This window comes from Sander vitreus, chromosome 17 (assembly GCF_031162955.1).
Source record: "Sander vitreus isolate 19-12246 chromosome 17, sanVit1, whole genome shotgun sequence".
Lineage (NCBI taxonomy): Eukaryota > Metazoa > Chordata > Actinopteri > Perciformes > Percidae > Sander > Sander vitreus.
Window position 1 is genome coordinate 16,652,516 of NC_135871.1, and position 21,940 is coordinate 16,674,455.

The window sequence follows — 21,940 nt, forward strand, 5'->3', positions numbered from 1 at the left end:
AACTTTGCTCTCACTTTGGATGCTGTTCCTGTGCAACAGACAAACCCTGACCTATGTCACGTTTCAATGTTTTTGTCTTTACTTTTTCCCTTCATGTTGTCTGGCTTTGATCCAAGATAATTGGGCTGTGCAGCATATACAGCTGAAACACTGCCGTCTCTCATGGCAGATAAATGCACCTAAACATGGCAAGGGGTAGATTATTTTTTTTTTTTTTTAAAGGAGTGAGTTTATAGGCATATACAGATATTTTAGAAAAATACATCATGCTGATTCTATTTCAAACTCCTCAGTGCAGCAGCAAGAAGTACTATTTTTATTTCGCAAAGTTTCTGTCAATTTGAAGGATTTATTTTGACAACTTGTCAAGTGGCCTTTTTACATAAAAAAGCAATTATGTATGATTCCTGATGGTGAACTTGGTGCGTATCACTGTTGCATGAGTGAATGAAAGAGTGAGTGACCTACAATTGTGACTATTCTGGCCTCTGGTGCTGCACCACACAGAAAAACACTGAACACAAAAATGTCTGTGCTCCCCTAGGCAAGGCAAGGCAATTTTATTTGTATAGCACATTTCAGCAGCGGTGCAATTCAATGTGCTTTACATAAAACATTAAAACACAGTTAGAAATTAATACAAGTTAATACAAAATTAAAAATAGTTCATCAAAAACAGATTAAATACAGGAATAAAAAAATAAAATTCCCAATACAGTGCAGTGCAAAGAATTAAACAAAGGCAGTATCGAAAAGAAAGGTCTTCAGCCTTGATTTAAAAGAGCTGAGCGTAGGTGCCGATCTACAGTGTACCGGAAGTTTGTTCCAGATACGTGGTGCATAGAAACTGAACGCTGCTTCCCCCTTTTTTGTTCTGATTCTGGGGATGGCAAGCAAACCTGTTCCTGATGATCTTAGAGGCCTCTGCGGTTCATAATTAACAAGTAGATCCGAAAGGTAATTTGGCTCTAAACCATTTAGCGACTTATAAACCAGCAGAAGAATTTTGAAATCTATTCTTTGGGGTATAGGAAGCCAGTTAAGAGACTTCAGAATTGGAGTGACGTGATCTGCTTTCCTTGTGTTTGTGAGGACTCGAGCAGCTGCGTTCTGAATCAGCTGCAGCTGTCTGACTGATTTTTTAGGGAGAACTGAAAGGACACCGTTACAGTAGTCTAGTCTACTGAAAATAAAGGCGTGGACAAGCTTTTCCAAATCCTGTTGACACATAAGTCCTTTTACCTTTGATATATTTTTAAGGTGGTAAAAGGCTGACTTTGTTATTGTCTTAACGTGGCTGTTAAAATTCTGGTCAGAGTCCATAATTACACCAAGATTTCTGGCTTTGTTGTTATTAACATTATTGTTTGAAGCTGGGCGCTGGTTCTTAATCATTCCTCTTTTGCTCCAAAAATGATCACCTCAGTTTTTCCTTCATTCAATTTAAGAAAGTTGTGGCACATCCAATCATTAGTTTGTTCAATGCACCTAGCCAGTTTTTGTATTGGACTGTAGTCTACAGGCGACAGCGTTATGTAGATTTGTGTGTCATCAGCATAACTATGGTAACTTATGTTATTGTTTTTCATTATCTGGGCCAGCGGAAGCATATAGATATTAAACAGAAGAGGCCTCAGGACAGAGCCTTGGGGAACTCCACACGTGGAAGGTTTGATATCGGCCTATTATAGTTGTCCATTAGTGATGTATCTAGAGTGTTCTTGTTAAGATTGATGACTGCAGTTTTCAGGGCCTGTGGGAAGATACCTGAGAAAAGAGACGTGTTTACAATCTGTAGAAGATCAGAAGCCAAACAATTTGAAACATTTTTAAAGAAATCCGTCGGTAGAATATTGAGGCAACAGGAGGAGGTTTTTAGATGTTATATAATTTCCTAATCATTTGAAATTGTGTCATATTGGCATTTGTTTTGTCTGGACATTGTGACAACATATATCCTGTGCTTGATATGGATGCCTGACAGTTTGCCTAATTTTTTTAATTTTTTCTTTGAAGAAGATGGCGAAATCATTGCAGGCCTTGGTGGATGAAAGTTCAGATGCTACTGGCACTGGCGGGTTTGTTAACCTATCAACAATAGCAAACAAGGCACGTGAATTATTATTGTTTTTAGCAATAATATCAGAGAAGAAGGACCGCCTTGCATTCCTCAGTTCCATGTTATAAATGCGTAGTCTCTCTTTATAGGTGTCATAGTGGACCTGGAGATTGGCTTTTCGCCACCTGCGTTCAGCTTTTCGACACTCTTTTTTCGGATCTTACATGTGTGACATTTCTCCATGGAGATTTTTTTGCTCGAGAGAACTTTGACCTTAGTAGGAGCAATGGCGTTAATAACGTTAGTAATTCTACAGTTGAAGTTATCTACAAGCTCAGTTACTGAGGCTCCAGATGGGGCGGATGTGGAAGAGAAAAGCTGAATGAATTTTTCACTGGTGCTTTCAGTAATGTATCGTTTTCCAATTACCTTAGTTTGAGGACTTTTTTGCACAGAGGTAGAGCTGTTGAAAAAAACACAGGAATGATCAGAAAGAGCAACATCATTCACCACAACCTTAGAAATGTTCAGACCTATCGAGATAATTAAGTCCAGGATGTGACCCTTATTGTGCGTAGGCTCTGTTACATGTTGAGTCAGCCCATAATTATCAAAGATACAGCACAGCTCTTTTGTCCCTTTATCCTGGGGATTGTCGACATGGATGTTGAAATCACCAGCAACAATTACACAGTCAAAGTCAACACAGATCATAGACAGCAGTTCAGCAAAGTCATCAAAAAAGGCAGCACAATACTTAGGTGGCCTGTAAATAATTAGAAATATAGCTCTAGCGGTGGACCTTAGCTGAAGAGCCACATATTCAAAAGAAGCAACATTTCCAACAGATATTTGCGTACATAGGAATAAGTCTTTGAACAAAATAGCAACTCCACCTCTTCTTTTGCCAACTCTATTCTCACTCATAAAACCAAAGCCAGGGGGAGCTGACTCGATAAGAACAGCAGCACTGCTACTCTGATCCAACCAGGTTTCAGTTAAAAACATAAAATCCAGATTGTGTTTAATAATAAAATCATTGATTAAAAATGATTTTCCTGCTAAAGATCTGACATTTAATAGAGCTATAGTTAGTGTGTTAAGAAAATGATCTGCCTCATTTTCTGGGGCAGGCTGTAGTAGACGGGGAATGGATGCCAAGTTGGCTATGTTTGCAGTTGAGTGATTTTTACCACTTTGCCGACTCACCAATTTGTGTGGTCTATTATTAGTAATGACTGAAATGATGTAAATGATTGTAGAGGAGAAGGAGGTTATTGGAGAGTGCGTCTGGGAAGTGTATTTGGGCATGTGTTTTCGGGATGCAAACTGTCATAACTCTGTGTCTGCAGAGTAAACACTATTCTCATTTGGGCCGCCCCTGTGAAAGTTGTTCATGTCCACCACTGGGACTACTCAGCCTGTGAGTTGCTTACAGTTTTCTGTGGCTCAGCAGGAGCCTTGTCAAGTCTGATGATACAAGTGGCATCAATTGTGTCTTAGCTTGGTCTTGGAATCAACACATTTTTAACAAAGCCTACATTATAAAGGGAGATCTGGAGTTTGAAAGACGTGGGTGTGTACAAGTGTTGTAGGGGGCATCAAGAGAAGTGTAGGATCCAGTGTTTTTGGAGCCTGAAAGTCAGAATATCTCAGCTTTTGCTGCATTAAGTTTAACCACTGTTTTCTAAATCTTGTGAGTCACCCAACTTTATGAAAGTGCAATACTAAACCAATCTTTTAAAATTGAATTATTTTTATTCTCATAACACAGTGGGATATATACAGGTTTTGTCGATTTGTTTTTGGTTAGGTTTCCTTGAGCTGTTTCTCTTCTGTTCCAACTGTTCTTTTGCAGTGTGTCACATAACAAGCCAAATGCCTCTTTTCTACTTTCTGTTTCAGGATTATTCAGCTTCCCTCTTGCAACTCTGCCAAGTTCTGCAAGTCTATTTTTCACAGACCCCAAAACAATGCTTTTTTTTATTCATGGCTTTTAGAAGAAATCTATAGATTGTTTTGTTACTTAATGACGACTCTAAATTACACTTGTTTGGGAAACAGAAGAAAGTTTGGCTAGCCGGCTCAACCGCAACCAAGAAAATGATAGCTCAACGCTGCCTGACATAGTTATGCTTGAGCTCTCCACAGCAAGGATTAACAAAGCCAAATTATCGACTATAGACCTATGGAAAAGCACAGCAGCACAAATATCAGTCCTAATGACCTCAGCATCACAATAATTAGAAGAGAGTGACTAGGCAAGGTGTGATTTTTGTTTTTTTGTTTGTTTGTTTGTTTTGATTCCTCGCGACCGCAGAGGGTGGGGGGTGGGAGAGGGTTTTTGTTCTTGTTCAATTGTATTTGTCTGTTCTGTATGTTCAAAAGTATAAAAACAATAAAAAATGGATCTATAAAAACAAGAAGATATCTATACAGACTAAAATTTGTAGTGCTATAATCAGAATCTGCAGTCATAAATAACCACTAGAATGTTTCATGATTAAACAAGAGCTAACTGAAGTTTGAATGCACTGGCATAAAGAGGAACAGTACATGACCACAAGTTGAAACTAAACCCACATGAATGTGACAAACATAAAGTAACAAGAAGTTATGACAGATATCTGATAATATGACACATCAAAGTCATTTTTCATCGGTTATTAATAGTATTTATTCCAAAGGTATCTGCACTTTTTCTGGAATCAAAACTCAATCCATTACCATTCAACTTGTGTGTTTATCTGTGCTTGTATGAAATGAGAGTGTCAAAGCTGCTGAGTAATGTGTACACAGGGCTGAAGGGATCAAAACACAAGACAATCCAGCACTACCAGTCTGGCAGGTTCACTATACCAGGAAAGAAAAGAGGAAGGACACACACCAAGAAAAATACTTTGAAAACAGAAGGCAATCTTTTATCATCGCTAAGGGACCGCCCCCCCCCCCCTTCTTCCTCTCTGCTTCCTCTTTCTTATGAACCCCATCTTGTATTCTTGTAAAATTCTTGGGAATTGACATGTCAACATCCTGCTCTTATGCAGCTGGTCTTCACAGTTAAACTAACACACCATGCTCTAATCTGTTCGGGGTAAATTATTGTTGCTAGGGTTGGGTACACCAGTAATTCCAGAGAAAAATTTGCATTTCTAAAGTCTTGTCAATTTGGTGAAAATGCTGTTTTAGTATCACCAAGACAGCCTTTTTTTTTTTTTTTTACTTCTTCTCTGCACATTCAACAAAACAAATCACATCCTAATCTTTCCATGCCACGCAGCAAGACAGCCTGTAGCCTATCTCTCTGACGCAGAGACACATGCATGACAACTTGGCAGACTCACTTCTGAGGTGCCCACTTTATCCAGACAGAGCACAGAGGCTCCGTTGTCCCACCCCAAGGATGGAGTGGTGGACTGAATCAGTAATAAGCTCAAACACAATGACAGGTTTCAGAGATAGAGCCGAGGCTTTGAGTCAACAGAGGATACATTCCCTCGTTTAATAAGCAAGCTTCTCCCAACATACTGCACCGCTCTTTTGGTGTAGTTGCAGTACATGGTGTGATATACTAGAGTCATAGAGTACACTGCAGGCCATTCATAATCTGAAATAATGACCTTGTAGCAAAATATATTATTACATTCTGACTGAATTGGAGCTGGAGTTGTTTTCCATAGGCTAATAAAAATCTACTATGTAATTTCCATAAAATGTACTGTTATACAAAAAATGTCAATAATAATGAATACAAAAAAAAAAAGAATTCCCCACTTGCCCCATCCTGGTCGGTCCCCTTCCTTCAAGCTCAATCCTCTACCAGAGGCCTGGGAGCCTGAGGGTTCTGGGCAGTATCTTAGCTGTTCCTAGGACTGCGCTCTTCTGGACAGAGATCTCAGATGTTGTTCCTGGAATTTACTGGAGCCACTGTCCCAGTGTGGGGGTTACAGCCCAGAGTGCTCCCATTACCACTGGAACCACTGTTGCCTTCACTTTCTACATCTTCTCTAGCTCCTCTCTAAGCCCTTGGTATTTTTCAAGCTTCTCATGTTCTTTCTTCTTGATGTTGCTGTCGCTTGGGATTGCTACATCTATCACAACTACCTTCGTCTGCTGTTTGTTGACTACCACGATGTCTGGTTGGTTAACCACCACCATTTTATCAGTCTGGATCTGGAAGTCCCACAGGATCGTAGCTCTGTCATTTTCTGCCACCTTTGGAGGTGCCTCCCACTTTGACCTTGGGACTTCCATCCCATACTCAGCTCAGATGCTCCTCTACACCATGCCAGCCACTTGGTTATGGAATTCTGGGTATGCCTGCATTTTACACCTCGCTGTCATGTGCTGGACTGTCTCAGGGGCATCTTTACACAGCCTGCACCTGGGGTCCTGTCTGGTATGGTAGACCCCGGCCTCTATTCATCTTGTGCTCAGAGCTTGTTCTTTTATTCTTGCCATGCAGGGGCTTGTCCTTCCATGATGGTTCCTCCTCTCCCCCTGCCTCCTCATCACTGGGTTTCTGCTGCCTGATATACAGTATTTACTTTATATTTACCCCCCCTAATAATCAACACTGGCCAGTGCAACCCACCCCAAAAACCTTATATAATTTCCTTTACATAAATAAAGGCATTTGCACCATGACTTGATGCAGAAAAGGCACACATTGTTCATTGTTGCAGAAAAAATTACTAGAATGCAGAAAAAGAAGTACGTGTTTCACTTTCAAATCTTCCCAAATCATCTCCAGGAACTCCTGAGGGAAATAGCTTGCTCTTTTTGCTGAAAACAGCTGTTGGCGAATTTGCGTTTCTGGAGAGAGTGGTAACACAAAAGTAAAACCAGTTAACACACGTTAACGTTAATTTAATTTAATTTAATTTGGGGAACTTCAGATCTGGATAGGCCTAACATTAATGCTCTGTAGTCTGTTACTACCATCAACACATTGCATTTCACATAGTCACGAGTAGGCTAATTAATGTAAAAAATCAGTGGAGCTTAAAATTAGATCCCGGTAGGCCTATTACATTTTATCTAACGTTTTGTCATCGTCCTCATCATAGGCTGCTATTTCTACCACTCAGTGAGCCCGCGTGCGCCGCCTGTCCTCAAAAGCATTATTTGCCTTGCATTTTTTTCACTCCCATCTTAACGCGGAAGTCAGTGACGCACCACTATACACACAGCTGTTCAGCGGGGGCAATGAAATAAACAAAACGTCGTCATTCTGTGCCAAACATAGCGGTGAGTGTCTTATTTTTTCTGTAAGTTGGAATATGGAGCAACATTTGGTCCAATACAGCTATGCGTCCGTTCACACTGAGGCTCCTCTGTCTCCCCTGCGCCTCTCGCTTTATTAAATCCAACCGGAGGCGGCTGACGGTCGGTCGGTCGGTCGGACGGACGTCTGGACTGTGCTGGGATGTGAACGTGTGAGAATTTGCTTTTCTTTATTGCCCGCTGTAAAAGCCAAGAGTCGGACCCGGCGACGGTCACCGTAGCCTGTTGTGATTAAGGTATGACGATTTAGTTTAATGTCAGCGAGTGGTGCACTCTGCAGCAAAAATGATCAACGCGTTTGTGTCAGCTCAAATGTCTGCTGTTTTTAAGTGAATAAATTGCTTGCGTTTGTCCGTTCAGCATTTGATTGTGAGTCAAGAAAAGACGCAATGTTGACCGTGTCAAGCAAGCCTTTGTTTTAGTCTTCCCCGAGCCTTTGTGACGCTCAGTTTGATAAGATTGGACACCAGGTCATGAAAAGCTCACAGCTGCTTCCTTTGTCTCACAGAGCATTTCCTACTGTATTCAGTACATTTAAGCCTACTGTAGACCTCAGGTCTGAGGCGTCCGACCGGATGATCCTAGCCAAGCGGAGCGCTTTTGCTGCACTGCTTCCACAGGCTACAGCTGCCGAAAACATGTCAACTGATTCATCAGCTTGACATCAACAACACAACAATTCCACATTAAGTTTAAACTGTAAAGTGTTGCTTTTCCTGATAAGTAGTGAGGTTTGTACCCTATTCTGCCATCATTAAATTGTTACAGTGGCTCTGACATTACACTGTCTTCTCATTGGCTGCAGGATCAGCTTTCCTCAGTTTGTTCCACCTTACACTCCAGTCCTGCTGTGTGCCATGATACCCACTGTATAGTCCATGTGTGCGTATTGTAGTTGGAGCTTGTTTACATTTTTTAAAGCAAAGTAGGCCTACTCTTTTTTTTTTTTATTATTATTTATTTATTATTTCAGGACAATGCACATTGATGAACATGTACAGCAGTACACGTAAAAATGCCAGATTGTAGCCCGGGGGCTAATTTCCATCTGTAGTCCATTAGGCAGGTTGAAGTTACAATAAAAAATGACAAAAGATATACAATAGTAACATTTGCTATATAAAACAAGGAGAAAAAGAAAAACACGACAATTCATTAGTAGGTGTTAAAACTGAGACACAATTCATTAGTATGGTCTACTGGGCTAATACAGTACAGCATACAGTTAGTGGTGGTTGCACGTTTGGTTAGCTCTAAGCAACAAATTTATTTGGCTCTTAAAGGTGGCCAAAGTGGGACATTCCCTTACAGTTGGGGGTAGTATGTTCCATAATGCACTACCTTTAATAGAGTGTGTTATGGCTGAAGGAGGTTTTTCTAAAAGGAACCTCACAGTCCCTGTTTACAACAGCTCTGGTGATCCATGTCTGTCTGTATTTAATAAACTCTTGCAGTGGTGGTGGCGCCAGGCCATGTAGTACTTTATAAATTAAGCATATTGAGGAAAATTTACAAAAATTATCAAAACTCAGTAAGTTATATTTCTCTAAGGTGCAATGAGGATAAGAGAAGGATTTTATTTTTTTTATCTAGAGTTTTGAGTGCCTTTTTGTACAGAAGCTCAACTGGTTTTAGGATAGTAGAACCCGACTCTTGTTTACTCGAAAGCTTTCTGTTCTCGCTCCCACTGTGTGGATGCCTCCTGTGGTATGTATTTTGAGGGCAACATTTTCCCTCATCTTCATTCCATGTAGTGGTGTCATGTCAAAGATAGCTTCTTATAAAACCACCACCATCATGATGATGCTACTGTCAGGGTTAGAGGAAAAACCATAGACTGGATGGAAAGAACCAGTTGTGTCTTTGTGTGTTACATCACTATAGCCTTTGGTTAAGTTTTTTGCTAGTGTTGTGAAATACTGAAGGCTTGTTGCGATAAGAAGCCTCATTGTCCCGTTGGTATCTGTGGAGTGTGCATGCATAAACTTGCAGATAACACAATGCGAATTCTCTCTGTTGTGCTGCTGTGTAACTAATCCTGCCTCCTCACATGGGATTACCGCAGAAACCGTATAGATTGGCTTCTTTTCTGCACAAACGCTGTTTTTAAGTTTCTGACACAGTTGAGTGTTTGAACAATAGTGACAGACGGTGTCCTTTTTGTAGGCAAGCAGTTGAAGCTCTAATCTTGGTTTTGTATTTGAGTTGAACAAAAGAAATATCTTGACTTTGAAAAAAAAAGAAATTGGGAACACATTTTATCTACAGTACCAGGAAAAAAATAAAAGCAAAAAAGAGAAGTAAGCCTTTTTATTCATGTGCCATTTTCAGCTTGTCAAAGTTTTCATGTTGAGTGCACAGATATTTTCTGTTTTTTGTTACATAATAGCAACGATATCAGATGTTTGATTTTGATCATAGGAGACCGTAATAAGTAGGAAACCATATAAAGTGACTTTAAAAATGCTATATTCAGGTATCTGTTTTCCAAACGTTTAACTGCACTTGCACAAACTTATTTGCTGTATAAAATAATTTCATATGACCACATCCTACACAGTCCACTCCTCTCCCTCTGGATGACAGTCTGGCATGACTGGCTGACTTTGTGCCCTCTGACAGTGAAGGATTTTGCAGGTATCAACAAGCATTCTGCAGTTATGGAGAAATCTCATCTATTCTAGACCCCGAGCTGCCCGAGCTGTCATCAGACTCTGAAGTCGTCAGTCGTCCTGTCAGGACTGACTGCAAGGAGAAATGAGAAAGTAAAGCTATGATTATGATTCCAAAAGGGAGAAAGAGGGTGACTGAGACTGTCTGTTAAGCTGCTAAAACTGCGAGTGAAGGAGCTTGCAGTCTTAATGGACTGGGCCATTGTGTGCTTGCAAATTAACTCCTACTTTCTGTCTTCAGAGATAGGTTCTGAGGAAAGTAATTGGAGGGCGGAAAGAATGCAATCAGAAGTATCTGAAGGCTCCGGTTGTAGCTTTCTGCCAATTAACTGCCTTCATTGTTTGACACAATTGATTGTGATGGGGAAATGTGCTTCACATAGTATTTTGCAATATGGAACACAGGATGTGTTTGACAGCCCCTATTGTGCTATTATATAGAGGTTCAATTCAATTTAACGCCCAAAAACATTTCGACTTGCAGAAGAGTTTTATAAATACGTTTTTAGCTCAACAACCGTAATCCACATCTTTATTTTTCCTAATTAATTTGTTCCAACAGCTGACGTCAGTCCTTACTAATCACATACAGCATGTTTCAAAGGGCATAGAGCTGAAAAATAAATATTTTTATTTGTGTTGACAAATATTTCAAGCCTGACTTTTTTATTGTTGTTAAACCTAATGGTAATGCAGCTAATGCTTATTTCCATCATCGATTTAATCTGTCAGTTATTTTTTTATTTGTCACATTGTTTGATGTAATTAGATTATCCTTATCAACAAAACGTCTCTCCCCCCCGTCTCTCTCTCTCTTTCTCTCTAACACACACACACACACACACATATTTCCTTATTTGTATTTCCTGTACTGTATTAACTCTGGAGGATGTGATAATGTTCTAGTTAACCACACCACATGTGATTTGCGCCCTTCCCAATCAACAGCAATCCTCTTTAGTCCTAATATATTTTAATTTCTGTTTTTAATGTCAACCTGTTTCAAAAGGGCACAATGCCGTTCTCTGACTCACTCTGCATCTCTGTCAGCTGCTTACCCCCTGTCTCCTCGCTCAGTGCTTGATCTGTAAAATAATATTGATTGCATTTTGCAAAGAGGCAGGAAATGGATCCAGCAACAAAAATCTTCATGTATCCTGATCCCTTTTACAGGAGACTGTGCATGTGTTATTCAGGATGTGCGTTTTCCTGGACTTCTGTGACTGTGCAGAAGTTGTTACCTCTTTTTACCAGACTTCCAACTTAGCAAGTTTTACTTTTTTTATTGTTCCTCGGCTGAACTAATTAAAAGTCTATTAACAATATTACCACCATATGGCAGCTGCAATCGTACCACAAGGTTTCCAGTGCCTCGTAGACTCTGTGCAGCTGTCCCATACTGCTTTTTTATCTGATCCTGGACTATAATTGTATGAACACATCTCCTGCTAGTCTTGTTGTATCAGCGTCTGGCTGAGCTGTAATCTAATAACATAATAAAGGTATGATACTGTGTTGTTTCTCTTTGCCTCACAGTTGGCAGACCAACTCAATCCTGGTCTGCCCTGCTGCTGTACCCCACTGTGGCTGGTCTGTAGGGAACATATTAGTATTGTATTGATCCAATCTAATGCCTTCCTCCTCTGGATGGTGTTATACACCCCTGTGTACTAAACCTTACTGGAGTAATACTAATGGCAGTAGTTAAAACATTGGTTATAGGACAATAGGACAGCGTTTACATTAATATTTCTTACAGATCTTAAGTAGCCTCCCTCACTCAGACATATGTGTGTGCGGCTGTATATGTGTGTGTTGTGCAATGAAATGATAATGTACCGGATGAAGAGGGGGAGTGCTCGACAGCTGCTATACATCAGCCGAGCAGAGGTGCTGGCTCAGCTCAATGGACTGTCGGATGGCACTGCTGCAGGTAGTGGGCTGTGGTTGATGATGTCATTAGGGCTTTCATGGTCTCCCAAGGTTTCTGTCTGCTCATGGGGAAAGAAACGCACAACAGTACAATACTGTGTGCTGCCAGACACAATGCACACTTGGATGGATATGATCCTGTTTTGGGTTTTATATTTGTATTAACAATCCAAACATTCCAGATATACTTAATTGTTTTGTGCTCACCCGCTGCTCTGTTAAACTAGCTGGATTGGGATTGTGTTTTGTGTTACAGGAGATCAAAGTGGCTTAGTAAGGTGTTAGGCCAGCACAAGCTTCCTGAACAGCTTCAGTGCTTCTTGGCATAGATTACCCAGTGTAAATTAATTTGGGATGTTACAGGTTACGCCATAAAAAAATTGTGTGTGTGGAAGCTTGTCCTGGGTGCTATCAAGAGTGGTGGCTAACGTTAGCAGCTCTGTCCTGCTCTTCATTGTATTTTGAGGTCATTTAGGTTGAGATATGTAGACTGCAAAGGGCATAGCATATACTGTAATCCACATAATTTCCATGCTCATCATTGAATGGTGCAATGACCCCTTACTTGGTGTATGGAAGGATCTGCATTGTTTCTCTTATTTCTTCAAGTCTTTCCTTTTTAATTTGTCACCTGTATGTCTGATTGGTGGATGTGACACATTACTACTAACTTAATCAGCAGTATTGATGGAGGCGTCTTGAAACAGGAGCTACTGAAAGCAGAGTGATACGACAGTGTGGAAATAGGGATGAAAATTGTCATTAAGAACAGAGGCTCTGTGTCTTTTATTAATATGGATGGCTTGTAGGTGTCTGTCAACAGTCTCTCCAGTTGCAATATGTGACTACTAGGCATAGGCCCGTTACCGGTTTGAAAAAGTCACGGTTTCAAAACCACTAGAAATCCCTGTCCCTGCCAGTGTGCAGTGTGTTTTAAAATAAAATACATTGTGTAGCCAAAACAAAAGAAATAGCAATAGGTCCCCCATATCCCCAGCATGCCATTCTCATCAACAACAGACCAGTTGAAATGGTTGACAGCTCCAAATTAGTGTTGACGAACTGACCGAAGAGCCGGTTAATTAACCCGACTTGTGTCACTGAACTGGGAGAATCGAGTGCCATACGTCAATGAACCGACTCACTCCTGTTTTTTTCTTTTACCTCATTCGTGCTGTTGTGTGTAGCTGGTATTCGTGTGTGTGTGTGTGTGTGTGTGTGTGTGTGTGTGTGTGTGTGGTAATCTAGCTCATTAGCGCCTCTACTGGAGTGGTGGTGGTAGAATTAATCAGGAAATGAGCTACCTAGACCGCACACTAGGCTACTGAAGGAGACCGAATGTAACCGTGCAACCGGCCGGCCCGCTCGAGTCATGTAATCAAGCGGTGTCTTGGTTCTCGGCAAGTTTGAGTTATTAACCAAGCCTTGTTTCTGGTGCATCTTAGATGATTGTGTTCATGGCAATTCACACATTATCGATGTACATCACAATAAGTACATCACATACAAATACACGTCATGTTATCTTGGTAGTTATGTTAAGTTAAATGTTAGAGAAGTGAATGTTGCTACATGGTAGGTAGGCTGTCACGAGGAGACTGCGCACCAGGCTACTGAATGAGACCGTAAGGACCGTAACCGAGGGTACTGCATGAGTCTATATTCAAACGGGTGTCTAGGTTCTCGGCAAGTTTGAGTTATCAACCGATAGCAGAAACCTTTATGTCTCGTGCATTTTAGAGTTGTGTTGATGGAAATTCATAGGCTACATTACCAAGGGGAAAGTATTATATCACATACAAATACACGTAATGTTATCTCGGTAGTTATGTTAAGTTAAATGTTAGAAGTGAATGTTGCTACATGGTAGTTAGAATGTCACGAGAAGACCGCGCACCAGGCTACAGAATGTAACCGTGGCCAGTGCGTGAGTCTAGTGTCGGTCAGTATGACTGTGTAAATAGTATGTCGAGAACGAATGTAACCGCAACCGCTCGAGTCTTCCGCGGTGTCTTGGTTTTCAGATGGGTGATGAGTTTGCTACATGGATCCGATTACTGTACAGGAGCCCCACTGCTAGAATACTCACAAATCAAACGCTTTCGGCCCAGTTCCGACTCCACAGAGGCACAAGGCAAGGTTGCGTGCTAAGCCCTTTATTGTTTGCTCTGGCTTTGGAACCACTAGCGGAGACCATTAGATGCCATCCTGATATACATGGATATAACACAGAGTACACGGCAAACAAAATATCCTTGTACGCTGATGATATTCTATTATTTATATCCCAACCGAAAGTTACTATGCCAAATGTTTTAGCAGTTATTAAGCTATTCGGCACTTTCGCTGGATATAGGATCAATTGGGGTAAAAGCGAACTGATGCCCTTAAAGCTAGAAGACTATAATTGGCTCAGGTCCCTCCCTTTTAAGATAACATCAGAAAAATTCACCTATCTGGGAATCGTCATTACTAAAAAATTAAGCTCTATATTCAAAGAAAGTTTTCTTCCCCTTTTAGACAAACTCAAAACTAGAATTCAGTTCTGGAGGACTCTTCCATTATCCCTAGTGGGCAGGGTGAATACAATTAAGATGGTTTTTCTCCCACAACTACTTTACCTCCTCCAGATCATACTAATATTTCTCTCAAAGTCATACTTCAAAAAGTTAGACTCAATAGTTCTTCCCTTTGTCTGGAATTATAAATCCCATAGAAATTATTAAAAAAAAAGAACATTTGTGTAAGTCCAGATCACATGGAGGACTTGCACTTCCAAATTTTATAAATTATTATTGGGCTACATCTATCTTTTCCATTGCATCAGTGTTAGATGATACTGCTTTGTTGTCGAATGGGCTGGAGATTGAGCGAGAGGACTGTCTGCCATACTCAATCGGTGCTGTAATTTTATCTCCGATTCCTCTTAACAAAACATGTTACAAGCACAACCCGGTAATACATGACACAATAAGGACTTGGAAACAGATATCAAAGAACTTACAACTCAGAGCAATCTCTATCTGGTTGTCAATAGCAGCAAACCCTTTCTTCCCTCCTCCTTGTCTAGACACGGCCTTTGATATGTGGAAAGAGCTCGGTGTACGTAACGTAGGGGATTTATATTTGGAAGGATCATTTGCATCTTTTCATCAGCTACAACAAAAATATGGTTTACCCAAACACCATTTATTCAGATTCTTTCAAGTAAGAAAGTACGTAAGAACACATCTTCCTCAGTTTGAGAAAGCAGGACCAGATAAGCTGGATGATTGCCTAAGTGAGTTAGGGAGGTCAGATCATAATATATCCTGTTTATGTGATAAATTGCAAGAGATAAGCTGTCCAACTACTGCTACTGTTAAAGCGGATTGGGAAAAGGAATTGGGTACGAACATACAAAATGACCTATGGGACGAGAGTTTAGTATATATCCACAAGTGCTCCATAAATGCACGTCATGGTCTAATACAACTTAAAATCCTACATAGGCTACATTATTCCAAAGAAAGACTTCATAGGATCTTCCCTGAGCTCTCTCCTCTGTGTGAAAAATGTGACACTCATGTGGGTGATTTACTTCATAGTTACGTTCTCTGTTGCAAAATACAAGGTTACTGGAGTGATGTCTTTAGTTTCATGTCCAAGGTGTTTAAATATTCAAATTGTCCCAGATCCAGTTTTAGTAATCTTAGGGATATCCAATGAAGCAAAGAGACTGACACTGGTCCAACAGCGCTTCTTGGCATATGGAATTCTCACTGCAAAGAAGTGCATCCTCTTATTCTGGAAAAAAATAGAGGGACCAACACTGAAGATATGGCTCAGGGAGATGATGGACACACTCCACCTTGAGAGGATCCGGTACATCCTTAAGGACCAACTAAAAGACTTTGAGAACATTTGGCGACCTTTGGAATCTTATCTTACAGGACAAGTAGTTTCCTGATTGCAGTCCGGGGTGGGGTATTGCGGGTAGGGATTAGGGCCTTGTAAAAAAAATTTGTTTTTATTTATCCTTATTTCCATTCCTTATTTTTGTTTTTATACTGTAAAAAAGAAGCACTGTAATAACAATTTTGTAACTAGATTTTTTAAATTAAACTTCATAATAAAAAAATATTTGAAACAAGAAGAAACCGGCCGAGACTCTACTCAAGTTGTGAATTTCTAGTGATCATTTTAGACCAGACGACTTTGAGAAAATCGATTTTCATTTAAACAAATCAACTTTAACTACACATTCGAGTTAATCGATAAAATCGATTTATCGCCCAGCTCTACCTCGGGTGTACTGTGGAGTGGGTAAGACAGTTTTTAATGGCAGGCTAGCAGTTACTGTTGACTTGCGCTAGCCTAGCACCAGCGAACTCTGCAACTGGAAGGACTGGATGAAAAGTGTTAAACGGTCTCCTGATAAATAACACACTGGCTAACTTGGAAATGAAGTCCTATGTCCAAAATTCTGAACCACCCCTTTAAGGTATGTTTACATATAACTAATCCCCATGTGTTTCACATCACAACGTTCAGAACAAACTCAGCTTTCCCTACAATGAGACCCAAATCTGTCCCAGAGCAATGTGTAAGGAGATAATTTGGTGCTAAAGCTGAACTGTTGATGTTGGCTTTTTGAAATTCCTGCAAATCTCCTTTTGAAAATTACAAATGTGTTGTACGAATTGTTTCGATGCTTGAAATGAGTTTACCAAAGTCTTAGGTTATGATTTAAAATAGTAGATGAATGTCTGAAATGAAATTTTTATAATATCGCTTTTTGAGTGTGAGTTTTGTCAAATATTGCGCGCGGTGTGTCTTTTCGTCCCTCAGAGGGTTAAAGGCCATTACACACATTGCAACCACAATAGCACAGGACAACACACACCCACTCAACTGCTATTTAACTATTCTGCCCTCTGGACGCAGGTTCAGGTCCCTGAGGTGCAAGAGAGCTTTGCGATGGCAAAAGCCTGGTGCTTGCAGCCATAGCAGCTCTTAACAAAACACCCAGATTAAACACATCAGTGCCACTTTGTCTGTGTTATCACTCTGTGTTATTTTCCTGCATGTTCTGTTATGTTTGTACTTCTGTTTTTCTGTAAGCATGCTGCCCATAATGTACAATGTTGTGAGAAGATTTTCTCCTTGGGGGACTCTAAAATCTAAAGTCTATTTTCTATCTTTCTTATATTTCTAAAAAGCCAGTCAGCCATTCATTTTCATTACTTTTGTTGGAGTAAAAACTCTACTTGTAGAAATGCTTTTGATAGCTAATCCATCAGAGCAAACTTGCTTCCAGAAATAATTTTTTGTCAAAGCTGCAACTTAATTGATACACACTGATCAAAAGTGTTAATGTCTTCTGGTGCGTCACGTAAAAAGTGAATAGCTTTGACTAAATGTTGTCTTGGATTAAAGAAAGTATGGTATGCTTGATTGATCATCTGTGACCTTTCTGTGTAAATGCATTTCTTTTTTTAGCCACTGCCTGTCCCACTGATATTATGCAGTAGCGACTCGTCCTATATGCATCTCATGAAAGTTTAAAGTTTGCTCTAAACACGGGGCATCGGCAGCAGTGTTTTGTTTGGACTAACTAGAGGAAAAACTGTAATTGGCCTGAGCAGCAGCAGCCACTGTGGCTGCATGGCAGACAAAGAAAATAGTTTACATGTCATTGAATTTGAATCACCAATTGTCATGCGATCTTTGGGAAGTGGCGTGCGACCTCTGGAACATTTTTGGGCGTTTTCCTTGGAACATATCAATCCACCATTTATATGTGTAATTTACTCGAGCGATGTAAACAGAACAGCTATAATCGACTGCTTTTGATGTGGATTTCTGCGAATCAACAAGAAGATCATAACAGCAGAGTCCCTTCTGTCATTTCATTATGAATTGAGTTTGTATTACTAATGACGTTTTTGTTCCCCATCGATTTGTTTCTGCTGGAGGTGTTTGCATTGCCAGAGGAGGTAGAAGGAAGTATTTTAGACTTGTATTCATGACTTAAATCTATCAGGTCTCGGGTTATGAGGCTGACATGACGCTACCTATGTGACATTTTAAGGAACTCACACAGACAAATGTGGTGCTATGCAACAACCAGCCCTTTTAGCCTCCTGCTTAAAAATGTTCTTTTGTTTGACCAACACACATTGTATTTGCATGAGACAAACTTGTGTAACATTGTGCACATTGATAGCTTTTGTTTTGTCAGGGTGCACAGTGGGTTATTTTGGAGCCATGTCTTATTATCCCCATTACAAAGAGATGAGGGGTGTATGTGGAGGATGCTGGGGCGCTTTAGTCAAACCAACTAGGGCTGCACGATTATGGCCAAAATGACAATCATGATTATTTTGATCAATATATTGATCACGATTAATTTTCACGATTATTTGTTGATTTTAACCAAAACAAATTGTATTGTCACATATTGTTGTGGATGAATGCGCCATTAATCCTCAACTAAGTTGTGACATTTTTCATTTATGCTTCTGCGGGGTCTTACGCCGCAGCTTACCTAAGTGGCTAAGTTGTCAGTGTACGGCGTAGGGTCCGTATTGTCACGTACGTACCTGCGGCGGGGATTTAACGCAGAAGCATAAATCTCGCTTTAGCCTCCCTAGAGTCATGGATAAGACTTGGTCATCTCATGTAACAGCAGGTATGAGGAAATGTGGAAACCCTTTGTGACTGTAATACAGTAGGTTTGAAGTAACCATTGTGACTGGTCTCGGAAAAGTTCCAACTGTATTAGTAATCTCCAGCTGTGACAAAAGAAATAGATCGCTGTGACTCTTGTTAAAGTCTGTACAGTGAGCATTTAGTCTTTTGCTTTATCCTGTTTATAAAGACTTGAAGAGCTTGGAGGTTAAAAATTGCTTCTTTGGCCTCATTGCAATACTAAATATGCAGTATGGACATCATCTATCTTGTTTTTAGACTGTTGTTTTCACATACTGTAAAATCTAACATTTTCCTGGGTATTTCATATTACCGACACCCTTCGGAGTAAAGCAATTCAGCTGCACAAGCAAAAATGGGAAAATTCAGGAAGCAAGTCCTAAAATTATTGCAAGACCATCAAAATGTTTAGTAGATTTTCATGAAAGTAGAAATAGTTATGGTGGCTATGCCGGTCACTTTCATTTCCCCGAAGTAGCATGACTGTACTGTTTTTGGGAAGGTACCGCAGATCATGATAAAATTGAATTAGTCATGATCATGTTCATAATAAAAGTGAAACATCTTCTAACAGTGCAGTCTGTATTTTTTTTAACCGTTGTTACGGACTTTACAGCAAGGCAAAAACAAGAAGCACCAGAGACACAAAATAATAAAGTTTTTTTTTGTTTCACTAAAAAAATATACTATGGGCATTTTAAATGATAATGAATTTAATATATTTGGGTTTTGTTTGCATGAAACAAGACATCTGAAGAAGTAACCTTGGGGTCTAGGAAATTGTGATGAGCATTTATCGCATTTTTCTGGTGTTTTATAGACCAAATGATTAATCGATTCAAAACGGAGCCAGTGCACTGGAAGGGAACACGCAGCCAAATCAAGGGGCTCAGTGCAGTCTAGTCTTCAATGCTGCTGCGAATATGTCTCAGTAATGAAAGCCACTTGCTTTTTTGACTTTCGCAACAGCCGATGTTCGACATCCAGAGGCTGCACCTGCTTACTTTCCGTCACTCAATTTGGAGCTCAGCTTTGGCTAAAATCCCAACATGTAAATGTAAATCTGTGGGTTTAACCTGTGGGTTTAAGTTTGCATCTGTGCCTACCTGTGTATGTGTCTGCCTCATGATCGCATAAATGTCCTCTAAATACAAGCTAATTGGGATTAGAAGTGCAGGAAAGAAAATCTTTTGAAATTGAGGTCCGTATGAGGTTAATCAAGTTTGCCTGCATACAGTTAGCATCTCTGGCTTCCTCTATGCTGTGTTCTACTTCCCCTTCACAGTAGCCTATTACATGTAAAAAAGATCTACTCGGTGTGTGTGTTTTGTGGAGTGTGTCTACAATGCAGGTGTCTTAACAATTTCAGTTCCTGGATTTGTTTTATGCGTTTGGACTTCTCTCTTTAGCTTTCCAGATATATTATTTTGCTACTCCAGCAAAATCCATACGCATCCTTCTTGCATTTTCTGTTCACTGCTTTACTTACACACACACACACACACACACACACACACACACACACATCCTGTCAAAACTCTAATCAAGTTCTCTTTAAGTCTGCCACACATTGATATGGTGTTATTTTTTTTTAAGTATTTAAATTTCTTTTCTGCCATGGCATCTTGTGAGGTTATCAGAGAGAAAATAACATTTCCCTGTGGATAGAAAAGGACATTTTCCTTTCCAAGAAAAATGGCAGACAGAAAGAACCCTACTTTTCCTCTTTGACTTACAGCTGGTCTGGTGGCGTTATGCCCATACTACTGTACAATCTTCTGTTTGCCATGTTGTGTGAACACCATATTTATCTGTAATGGTTAGGAATAGGGTTCTATAACATTTTATTGAATCTGAATTCAAATCCCTTATAAAATCTATTTAGGTTCAGCTTTCAACATTTCTAAAAAATAAAAGTTATGATTAACCAAAACTGATTTTAAATTTGTAATCACCTTTTGTTAGACGTGAAGACATAAACACTGCAGTTTTGTGTTCACAACAATAAACAATAACCAAACTTTCAGTTTGGCATTTGGGTAAGGTACTTAGGGAATTACTGTTGATCAACTACAGGCTGCAGCTGATATAATCTGCTGCTGGCAATGTTTGTCATTTCAACTGGTGAAACTGACATTGCCGGTAGAAAGGCCTGCGACCTCACATTTTGGGGAAGTCCGTCTAGTTGCCTTTTTGTCGAGAGTCCGATAAGCTTGCTACACTGTTATCAATAAGCTTAGTTTAGCCAAAAGGCTGGAAACAGCCTGGCTCTGTCCATAGGTAACCAAATCTAGTGACCAGCACCTTTTTCATGTTCACTAATTTACCACATATCTTGTTTGCTTAATCTGTACTAAAAACAACAAGCTGGGTTTTTATTGGGGGTAACGTAAAATGTCTTTGGCAAGCAGTGTCAACCTGGATTCTCTGCTGGCAGTCCAGGAAGTCACTGTTAAGTGGGATGGACCAAATGCTTTACATGTAATAATAAGGGCCCATTCAGACCAGAAAAAGCGATCTGGCGATTCACTTAAATGGCCCATTTGCGTGACTCTGTGCTGTTCTTTAACCACCAAATGTGGCACAGTTAGACTTTGTATTTCACAATTATTGTTTTCGGTCAGATCGTTTATGGATCTCGACATTTCCGACCGCTCTTGAAGGCAGCTTTATTTCACTGAGAAAGTGAGAAAGAAAAGAGATGGAGGGACTGCTTTGTTCTGGAGCTAGTTGCAAGAAAACAGTCAGCTGTTACAGAAACTCCTGGGCAGTTCAGTGCTTGTTTGGAAACAATAAGAGGCAGTGATGTTTCCTGTGTACTGTACAGGACTCTCAAACGGCCTCAAAACGAACTGACAAGTCTGATTGCCAGTTAGATGATTGGCCACCCCAAGGTGATGTCTGGTTGCGGGTGTGGGGGGGGGAAAGCAACACATAGAAGTTAACACATAAAAATGCATCACCAAATATTGGGGCTCAAGCTGGAGGAGTGGCTTAATGAAGTTCTATACCTGCATGATGTTATGCAGGTATATAACTTCTTCTTGTGTCATGCTGAAACAGAAACTAACGAATGAAACCGCTCTTCTCTGGCCTTTTGGGAAATCAATGGTGAGCTGAAGGTTGAAGGCAGTTCAATCATTTCTTCATGTGTCTGGAATTTCAGTGATCAAGTTTCTTCCCGGCACTACCCTAATCTGGGGAATTCAACAAGGATTCATTGAAAGAATTGCTCCACATTGACCCCGAGCCACTTGTCACACTCTGTTGGGGGCAGAGAGCAAGAAACTGATTTCTG

The 21,940-nt window shown here is 40.2% G+C and overlaps 1 protein-coding gene across 9 annotated transcripts in view; it reads left to right on the forward strand.

Annotated features, from left to right (window-relative positions):
- The first annotated feature begins 7,198 nt into the window (after window positions 1-7,198).
- The window catches only part of marchf8 (membrane-associated ring finger (C3HC4) 8), a 78,588-nt gene continuing 63,846 nt past the window's right edge, over window positions 7,199-21,940 (forward strand). For 5 of the 9 annotated variants that reach the window (XM_078272575.1, XM_078272581.1, XM_078272582.1 and 2 more), the window contains exon 1: window positions 7,199-7,309. The gene's annotated coding sequence lies outside the window, so the exon portion shown is untranslated. The other 4 variants (XM_078272578.1, XM_078272580.1, XM_078272579.1 and 1 more) reach the window with 3 other exon arrangements.